Raw genomic sequence first — 9352 nt, 5'->3', positions numbered from 1 at the left:
ATCATGTCTACACATCAAGAACACTAGAGATTGCCAGAAAACCACGGAAGCTGGAGAGAGACATGGAGCAGATTCTGTCTCAAACCCCAGAAGCCAACTTGCCGACACCCTGGCCTTGGATTTGCAGCCTCCAAAACTGAGAATCGATTTCCGTTTAAGCCACCCAGCCTCTACTGAAAATAGAAAGAAATTAGCTGGACAACTAAAAATATACATAGAAAATATCAGCCAGGCAGGGTGGCGCATGCCCGTAGTTCCAGCTACTTGTAAGGCTGAGGCAGAAGGATCACCCGAGCCCAGGAGTCTGAGGTTGCTGTGAGCTAGGCTGATGCCACAGCACTCACTCTAGCCAGGGCAACAAGAGTGAGACTCTGTCTCAAACACAAACAAACAAAAAAAGCCACCCAGTTTGTAGTATTTTACAGTACCCACAGAAAACTAATGCAACTAGAATCCAACTTTAATTTTGTTATATTCACCCAACTCTAACAGCAAATATGTAAGATCCAACACAGTATGGAGCAAGGCTCTAGGTCGCTCCACTCCCTGCCTTAGAAGTTACACGGGTTCCACTCATGTTACTGTGTGTTCAAGCCAGCCCACGCGCGGCTGGGAGTCTCTTCTCACCCAGCTTTGCTGGTGGGGTGGCTTCCGTGTGCAGCTGTGGTCCAGGGGGTGTCTGTGCTGGATACAGAAATTGCCATGACACTGGTCACAGGCCACCTGCAACATCTCTTTTTTCTTGCATCCCTCTTTTGAGCACCGGTATGTAAAAATCTTCTTCTTGCTCCTCCCAGGCTGAAATTTACAGTCTCTGTCCATGTGATCGCCAACCACCAGGTCTGGTATCTCTTCCTTTTTTTACCGGGATGGGGACATTACAGAGTGGGCACACCGGGACATGAACATCCTTCTTGAATGCAAAGGGACATCTGTGTGCAGCACGTGTTAAATGATCTTTACAGAAATCTTGTTTACATGCATCACATTTTAGTGGAAGAAAATCTAGCTGCTTGCAAGTTTTTTCTGAACAATGCTTCCCCAAATCAGGAAACTCCATTATGAGAAGTATTCAAAACACCGATGGCAGAGTTCCGTATCACCTGGCTCTGGGCGGGAACACCGGCGGCAGCAGCGAGGCAAGTGAACAGTGGCGGAGAAGGGACACCGTGCGTCCCTCTCCGTGGTCGGCCCCGGGGAGTAAGGCCACAAGAGCGACGACACAGGGAAAAAGCCCGGAGCCAAAGACCCGCCCACACCCACCGCACAGCGCAACATCACGCCAGCCTTAGCGCCTCGGTATTTCAAGATAAAAGTTTTTTTAAGAACATGACCACAATCCCATAATTTCCATAGTTCCTAAAGCCATCAAATATTCACTGTGTTCATAGTTTTCTTATTGTTGCATAATTGTATAATACTTTGCATAAACCAGGATCAAAATATGTTTCATAAATTGCAATTGGTTGATATGCCCATTAAGTTTCTTTTAACTTTTTTTCTTTCTTTCTTGCAATTTGTTTATAGGAAAAAAACCAAAAATAGACCATTTGATCCGTAGAATTTCCTGTAGTCTAGATTTTGTTGATGGCATCTCTTACTCTTCTGTCCTCTGAATTTCTTGTAGATTGGCAGTTGAATCTAGAGTAGTGGTTGTCCACTGGGGGCAATTTTGTCCTCTAAGGGACATTTGTCAATGCCTGGAGAGGTTTTGGGTTGTCACACTGCAGGGAGATGCCACTGGCAGTAATAAAAAGAGGCTCAGGAGGCTGCTAAACAACCTACAATGCACAGGACAAGCCCCACAACCAAGAATTACCTGGCCCAAAGTGTCAATAGTGCCAAGGCTGAGAAATTCTAGAGGCATGGTCAAATTCAGTTTCAACGTTTTACCCAACTTTTTACAGTTTGTCTAAATATTTTGATCTTTTTCACATTTTAAGCACTAATTGCATTAAATCAATTTTAATTATTTTTAACATATGATTTGAAATATACCAAAGGTAAAAAAAAAAATTGAATGACTTTAAAGACAGCTCAAAACTGCAATTAGGATATTTTTATTTATTAAGTTGTAATTATACTACAAAAGTTTGATATTCTGAATATAATTGTGATTGGGGTACAAGTCTCATTTTTTTATACCACTCATTCCAAATTAGTGCAGCTGTTGATATCTATTTTCTGAATCCATTAGGAAAGTTGGGACAATTTAGTATTTATAAAATTTTCTTCAAAATTTTCAGAGAATTCATATAAAAAGAAAATAATAAGTGTTTTTCATACATACAGCTATAACTAAATTTGAAAATAAAAAGGCATGTGTCCTGTGTTTTAAAAAAATAAAGCAACATTATCTAGGAAAAAAAGGAAAGAATATCTAATGTTCAAATGGTTCCAGAAGTTAAAAGTTAGTCACTAAAGAAATACATTTTTTACTGTGATTAGCCTAGGTTTTATTTTTTTAAAGAGAAGAAAACTTCTGACTCCCAATTCTGCCAGTCAACTAAGTGCAGTTTTTATGTCTTTATCTTCCATGCTCTTCCTCTGTAAATTATCTTTTTTTAAACAGTAAGCACTGAAATGACATTCATTTGGGGAATGTATGGTGTGTAAAAGAACATATTAATCTCAAAGTCTAAAAATATTTTTATCTCAAAGATAGAAAACAAGATAAAGATGAAGGATCCTATAAAATATTAACTGATTTTATGTTGAAACTATACCAAAGCTTTATTTTGAGATAAAAGCTTAGTTATCCTCTCAGTATGTGATGAATTGCTCCACTTAACACACCTGAATGTTTGGGTCAACTGATATGAAAATATGGAAATCAAACCCATATTCTAAAAATGAATAACTTTACTAATGATTTATTTCTTTGGGAATAGTACACTAATTTATAAGAAATTTCCTTTAAATATTTAAAAATTTATAATAAAAAGATAAATTTTTAACATGCAATATTTTATTATGCATGATTGGTTGCAAGGGATGGAAACCTGACTCAAAGTGGCTTAAATAAGTGAACTACTTTTCTTCACACACCTGAAAAATCCATGGAAAATCCATGGAAAATCACATGTGGTAGACCTTGCTAATGGTCTGTCTCCCTCTGCTACCACTTTTTTTCCTTGTTAGAAAAGCCTGATTTGCACAGCTATTTCATGGGCATGGGACCTAATCCTGGCCAGGGAAATATAGTGAGAAGTCAACCTGGGAACCTTGGAAAAGGCTTTCTTACTTGATTAAAGGAGAGAGGTCTTCAAAAGAATCCACTTTTCTTTCCTATCTTTGGGTGTGGTTATATGAGAATGTGCTATTTCAGTGGTTTGGACAAGAGGTCTGATTTGTTCTACTGAATCAGTGCTAGAACAACCTGCCCCTGAACTCTTTGTTATATGAGGAAATGAATGTTCTTGTATAATGGAATGTTTTGCTATTTGTAGCCAAAAGCATTCTAACTAATATTGTTTACTTGAGGCCTAGCTAGGTTCAGAAGCTTAAGGGATATCAACAAATCTTCATCTCTTTCTGTCAATTCTGTAATCTTGGGTTGGCTTCATTATCAGGTTTCAGGTAGTGGCCCCAAGCAGGTTCAAACAAACATCCTATTTATTGATATCAGTTTCAGTCTAAAGAGAATTTATTCCTCAAAAAAATTTCAATAGGAGTCCTAGGATTTAATCAGATTCTTCTGACTCAAGCTCTATACTCTTTCCTGGAACTATCCTCTGGCCAGGAGCACAAAACATAATGATCAAGTCTCCTGACCACCCCCAGAGATAGTGGTGGGGTCCATCCTAGCTAAACCACACAGAGAGTGAAGCAATTTCCCAATGTCATTAACTGAAAAATGCAGACAGGCGCTATGTAGACAAATGATACAAAGAAGCAAACAAACAAAAATCCCAGATGTTCAGTGCAATAATAAAAATTTTAAAAATATGTTTACATTACCGAAGTATAGGATCTATAGTGAAAAAAGCAGAATCTTGGAAGTAGGGAGACTTTGGTTCTATTGACTGAGTCTTTTAAAGACTTTGATCATTAAGCTCCTAATATATTCTGGGTTTTATGTAGATGCTGAAAATATAGAAATGAAGACACACAGCACCTGCTCTTCCAGTTTAATGAGGGGGATAGAGGGAACTCAATGATTACAGCAGGGCAGATACATGTCACATGTACTGTTTTGCAAAGAAAGGCAGAAGAGGGGCATCTACTTCAGCCTAGGGGGGGTTGCAAGTTTCCACAAAATCTTCCAAAAATGAGTGAGAGGACAACTGAGTTTTAGAAAGTTGAGATGGTGAGGAAGGACACCATGAACAAAATCGGAGGGACAGGTGAACTCTTGGCGCATTTGCCTAATTCCAAGCTGTTTTCTCATCGAAAATAAATAGGAGACAGGTTGGGAAGTTAAGAAAGAATGCACAGTTGGACTTTTAAATGGATTCTGAGGTTCTTTACAGATTCAGAATCCGATTATTCTATTATAGTTTTTTGGTACAAATGTCTCCAATTGCTATGACAAAGGCCCCCAAAGAGTTTTTAATTTTGATCAGTCATGACATTAATTGGCAACTGACCTGCTTTTCTAATTATTGCCAGAAAAAAGACTTCAGTTCAACCACTGAATAATAGATAAAGTCATCATGTTTGGAAAATGTTCTCCTAAAATTAACTGCCTTGGAGTTAACAGCCCATTTTCTAGGGATAACATCTTACTATTTTCCTCTCGGTGAGTTCACCAGGAAGCTATGCTGTTAAAGTTCAACTGGTACTTTCTGAGTTGCTTTGTTCTGTTTTGTTTGTTGAGATATACTTTGATAACATTCAAGTCCTTTTAAAGCTAAAATTATCTTGGCCTGCCTTTGAAGCTCAGGTCTGTGAGGCTGCAAAGACCCATTTACATTCATTTATGCTGGAACATTTTTTCTATAATTATCATGAAAATCTGAATTACTAAGCCCTCATTGCACCCCACTATATAGTACAGTAAAGTTCAGAAAGGAAAAGGAGGAAGTAAGGGAACAGAAAGGTTAAAATTGATGAGAGAAAATGTCTCCTGGGACAGATCCTATGGGAAGACATTAAGAACATATGAGTCAGATTACTTGTTCATCCTGAACTTGACTTCTATTTGTTCTTAAAAAAAAAAAAGCATCACTTTTTTTCCTATTATCTTTTTAAAATAAACGCTGATTTATTCCTTATCTTGATTTATGACTTTGGCCATGCTATCAAAGTACTGTTGCAAAATAATCTACCCCCTTTTAAAATTTATATTATTCTAAAATCTATAGTATCTAATATTCACATTAATTTGAAATAGACCTATCTTGATAGACAGACATCTTAAATTTCACCTTAGAAATCATCATCCTCTCTAGAAATGAGACTCTAATCCTTTTTCCCCTCTTTTAACTACTGTAAAACATCAACAGCTATAGAAAATTCTAATGTCTATTAAAGTCAACATTTGAATATGGGAGAGAAGGTAATATTTGTTGGATAAACATTGAAAGATTTCAGTTTTGAGGCTCAGCATTTTTAGTGCACTGTATTTTTCATTAGATTCAAGAAATTACCTTCAAGAAAGGAGGCATTTATTATGCTTCTGTTATTCTTTCTGAAGTTAGTATGGAAAGGATAGAATGAGCTTTAAAATTATTTGAAGCTATACAGATCTATTCTGCTATTATGGGCCTGTTTATTTCAAAGTTCAACAGCAGATTTATAAGAACACAACAATATCATGTATGTTAACTGTGTGACACATTAATTTGAAAATATTCATTGTGACAATTAATGAGAGGAACAGAATGCTCTATTTGTTTAAATGATCAGAAAACTCATTTAGAGGAATAATGGGGCTTTCTCTGGGAATCTGACATAAGAAACTATGAGAGGGCACACGCAGCTTATTTAAAGTATGTCTTTGTATTTGCTTTTATTGGAAAAGTTTCAACCTTTTGTAGATGAACCCAAGCAATTATTTTGGAAGACAAAATGTTCTTAGGTTGTACCAAGCTAACTGGATATTCAACTTGCTGCAGTCAGTGAAGTGGAACTCCTAGGACAGGGAAAAAAAATTACTATAATTTAATATATATTGGGATAAAAGAGCTCGCCCTGATTTACCATTCTGAACAAAAGGGGTCTTCCCCTCCTCTGACTCCCACACCATTAGGGAAGCTTTGTCAAGACTTGTCACTCTATAAACCCCAGACAGTGTTGTGTCAATCTTTTCTTACCATGCAGTCTTGGCTGTGGCTATTTGCTGTTGATGTGTGTGGGCTGCACGTGGAAGGTAAGACCTTTAGGGAGACCACTTATCATCATACAGGCTGACCCCCTGCAGCCACAGATACCACCGACACCGCTATCCTCTGGGGAACTCTTTGGAGTTCCACTGTCAGGGAACTCTTTGGAGCTTTGGCCATGACCATTGCTACAGTCATCGATGGCAGCACCAGCATCAAAATTCTCTCTGGAGTGGCTCCAAACCTCTCACCTGCTTTTCTGCTTTCGACAAAAAGGCATTTTTGTCAAAACAACCAAACATCACCTGTCCTAAGAATCAAGAAAGCAATATATTGAAGAGATAAATACCATGAACAGGCTTCAGTAACTTATGATTATAAAATGAAGACTACTATAATTTCTTAAAGTTATTAATTCCTTTTTTCAAATAAATAATACATGCATGTGATTCAAAATTCAAAAGGCACCAAAAGTTATGCAATGAAAATTTTCCTTCCACCTCATTCCCCAGACAGTCCCCTTCCCCAGAGAAAACGAATTTGTTCTTTCACAGATATTTTATGTGTAAGTACCTGTATATGTATACTTATTCTTTTACCTTCCTCTCCCCTCCTCCTGCTCCTCTTCCTCTACTTTTAATGACTCCGAAGTACTCTATTTGTGGTGGAAAAATATTCCTATTGATGGATATTTAGGTAGAGAAAAAAATTTTTGACAAATGTGCAAAAGAAATTCATTGGTGAAAGGATGGTCTTTTCAACAAAAGGGGCTGAAGCAATTGGACATCCATAGGCAAAACAAACACACAAACAAAAATTCAGACAAGAGATTTTGATCTAAACCTCACACCTTATTAAAAAATGAATTCAAAATGCATCACTTAACCATTTTCCTTAAATGGAAAATATAAAACTATAAAAATTTTAGAGGAAAACATAGGTGAAAATTTTCATGACCAGGGATTAGGCAAAAGTTATAGACATAACATCAAAAACATGATTCATAAAGGAAGAGAAATCATAAATTATGCTTCATCAAAATTTAAAAACTTTGCTCTGTGAAGGACATTTAAGAGAACAAAAAGAGAAGTTAAAGAGTGGGCTAACATATTTTCAAATCACATATTTTATAAAAAAGACTTGTATCCAGTATATATAAAGAACTCTTTAATGCTTGACAATAAGAAAACAAACTCCCCGAATAAAAAATGGGCAAAATACTTGAACAAAAAGAATATACAGAAAATAAATATACACATAGAAAGATGTTCAACATCATTAGTCACATGGGAAATGCCAATTAAAACCATAATGAGATACCACTTCAAAACTACTAGAATGGCTAACAAAAAAGTGTAATATCAAGTTCTCTGCCGCTGGAACTCTCAAACACTGCTGATGGGAGTACAAAATGGGACAGCCACTGCAAAAAAACAGTTTGGCAGTTTCTTGTAAAGGTAAACATATACTTATGATCCAGCAATCCCACACCTAAGTATTTGCCCAAATGAAATGAAAATCTATGTTCACAAAAAACCTATGCACAAATGTTTAGAGTGGCTCTCTTCATAATTGCTAAAAACTGGTATCAACCCAAGGGTAAAGGTGTGAACAAAATTATGGTGCAACCATCCAACCGAATACTACTCAGTAATAAAAAGAAAGCAAACAATTGATACATGCAGCCATTTGGATGACTATCAAAGACGTTCTGCTGAGTTAAAGAAGCCAGTTTCAAAAGCGTACATGCTATTAATATACAATTCCATTTATGTGACTTTCTCAAAAAGAAAAAACTTTATCAATGGAAAACAATTCAGTGTTTGTCAGGGCTTAGGAGTGAAGGAGAAGGTGACTACAAAGGGATAGGCTGAGAAAGTTTCCAGGGTGGTGGAACTGTCTATATCCTGACTTTGGTGGTGGTTACATCAATCTATTCTCACGTTAAAATTGATAGAATTGTACCCCTTCAAAAGAATCAATATTATTATATGTTTATTTAAAAAATTGAAAGCAAAACAGAAAAACCCTCCAAGCATCCTTTATCCCCCTAAAAAAATAAATAAAAGAATATACAAGACAGTTTTGGAAAGAAAGAACTAGATGAAAGGACTTACAGATATGAAGACTTATTATAAAGTTATATTAATTAAAACAACATGGTATTGTCACAAGAAAAGACAGATCAATGGAACAGACTAAAGCCCTGAAACAGATCTATGTATATATGGAAATTTAATTTATGAAAAGGGTGGCATTGCAGAGCAATGGAGAAAGGATGGTCACTTAAATAAATGATGCTGGGACAGCTTTAGTGTGCAGGTGGAAGAAAAATCAACTACAAGTTATATTGTAGGTCTGTACATGAAAGACAAAATAATACAGCTTTTAAAAGATAATAGATGAGAATATGTTCATAACCTCAGTTCTGAGAAAGATCTTTCAAGCAGAATAATTAGGATTCCAGATGAGGCCATTCATCACAGTAATGTATACAACAGCAAGAAATTGGAAATAATTTCAGTGTTCAATAATCATTAAAGGCTTAAATCATGAAAGGAATAAATATTACCATGCATTTTCAAATAACATCTAATAATATGGGAAAATGTTCATAATATAATACCAAGTGACAAAAGCATGATCTAAACTCTAAGTGTCTGTTACTAGGAATATATTGGAAATAAACATATAAAATATTATCTCTGGTCTATCAGTCAGATTCCTGACAGGACATAGTTAGCACACTCAGACCAGGTACTTTGAAGAGCATGTACTAAAGGAACTATTTATTAACAAAGGCATGGGAAGGATTTTAAGAGACGGATTGCCAGAACACGAGAGGGTGGCCAGGTGGAGAGGGCTGTCAGACAGGAGCTGAGGCCTTTTATAGAGAGCTGTAGAGGGGAGTGAAGGAGGAGAGTGAATACCCCAACCTCTCTCCCCCCACCCTTCCACTCTCTTCCCGTTGGCCAACCCAACAGGAAGCCGCAAGGCAAGGAAGCTGGATAGTGCAGCCCATACAGATCAGGCTCCCAGGGCACAAAGCAGGGTGAAGAAGGGTGGAGAGCAGATTCACAGAAGCA

The 9352-nt window shown here is 36.8% G+C and overlaps 1 pseudogene; it reads right to left on the bottom strand.

Annotated features, from left to right (window-relative positions):
• Nucleotides 1–538: 538 nt before the first annotated feature.
• Nucleotides 539–1164, bottom strand: LOC105820897 (annotated as a pseudogene).
• Nucleotides 1165–9352: the final 8188 nt, after the last annotated feature.

The sequence above is a fragment of the Propithecus coquereli genome, unplaced genomic scaffold (genome assembly GCF_000956105.1).
Source record: "Propithecus coquereli isolate 6110/MARCELLA unplaced genomic scaffold, Pcoq_1.0 Scaffold115, whole genome shotgun sequence".
Taxonomy (NCBI): Eukaryota; Metazoa; Chordata; class Mammalia; order Primates; family Indriidae; genus Propithecus; species Propithecus coquereli.
This window is presented reverse-complemented; position numbering and strand designations above follow the sequence as displayed.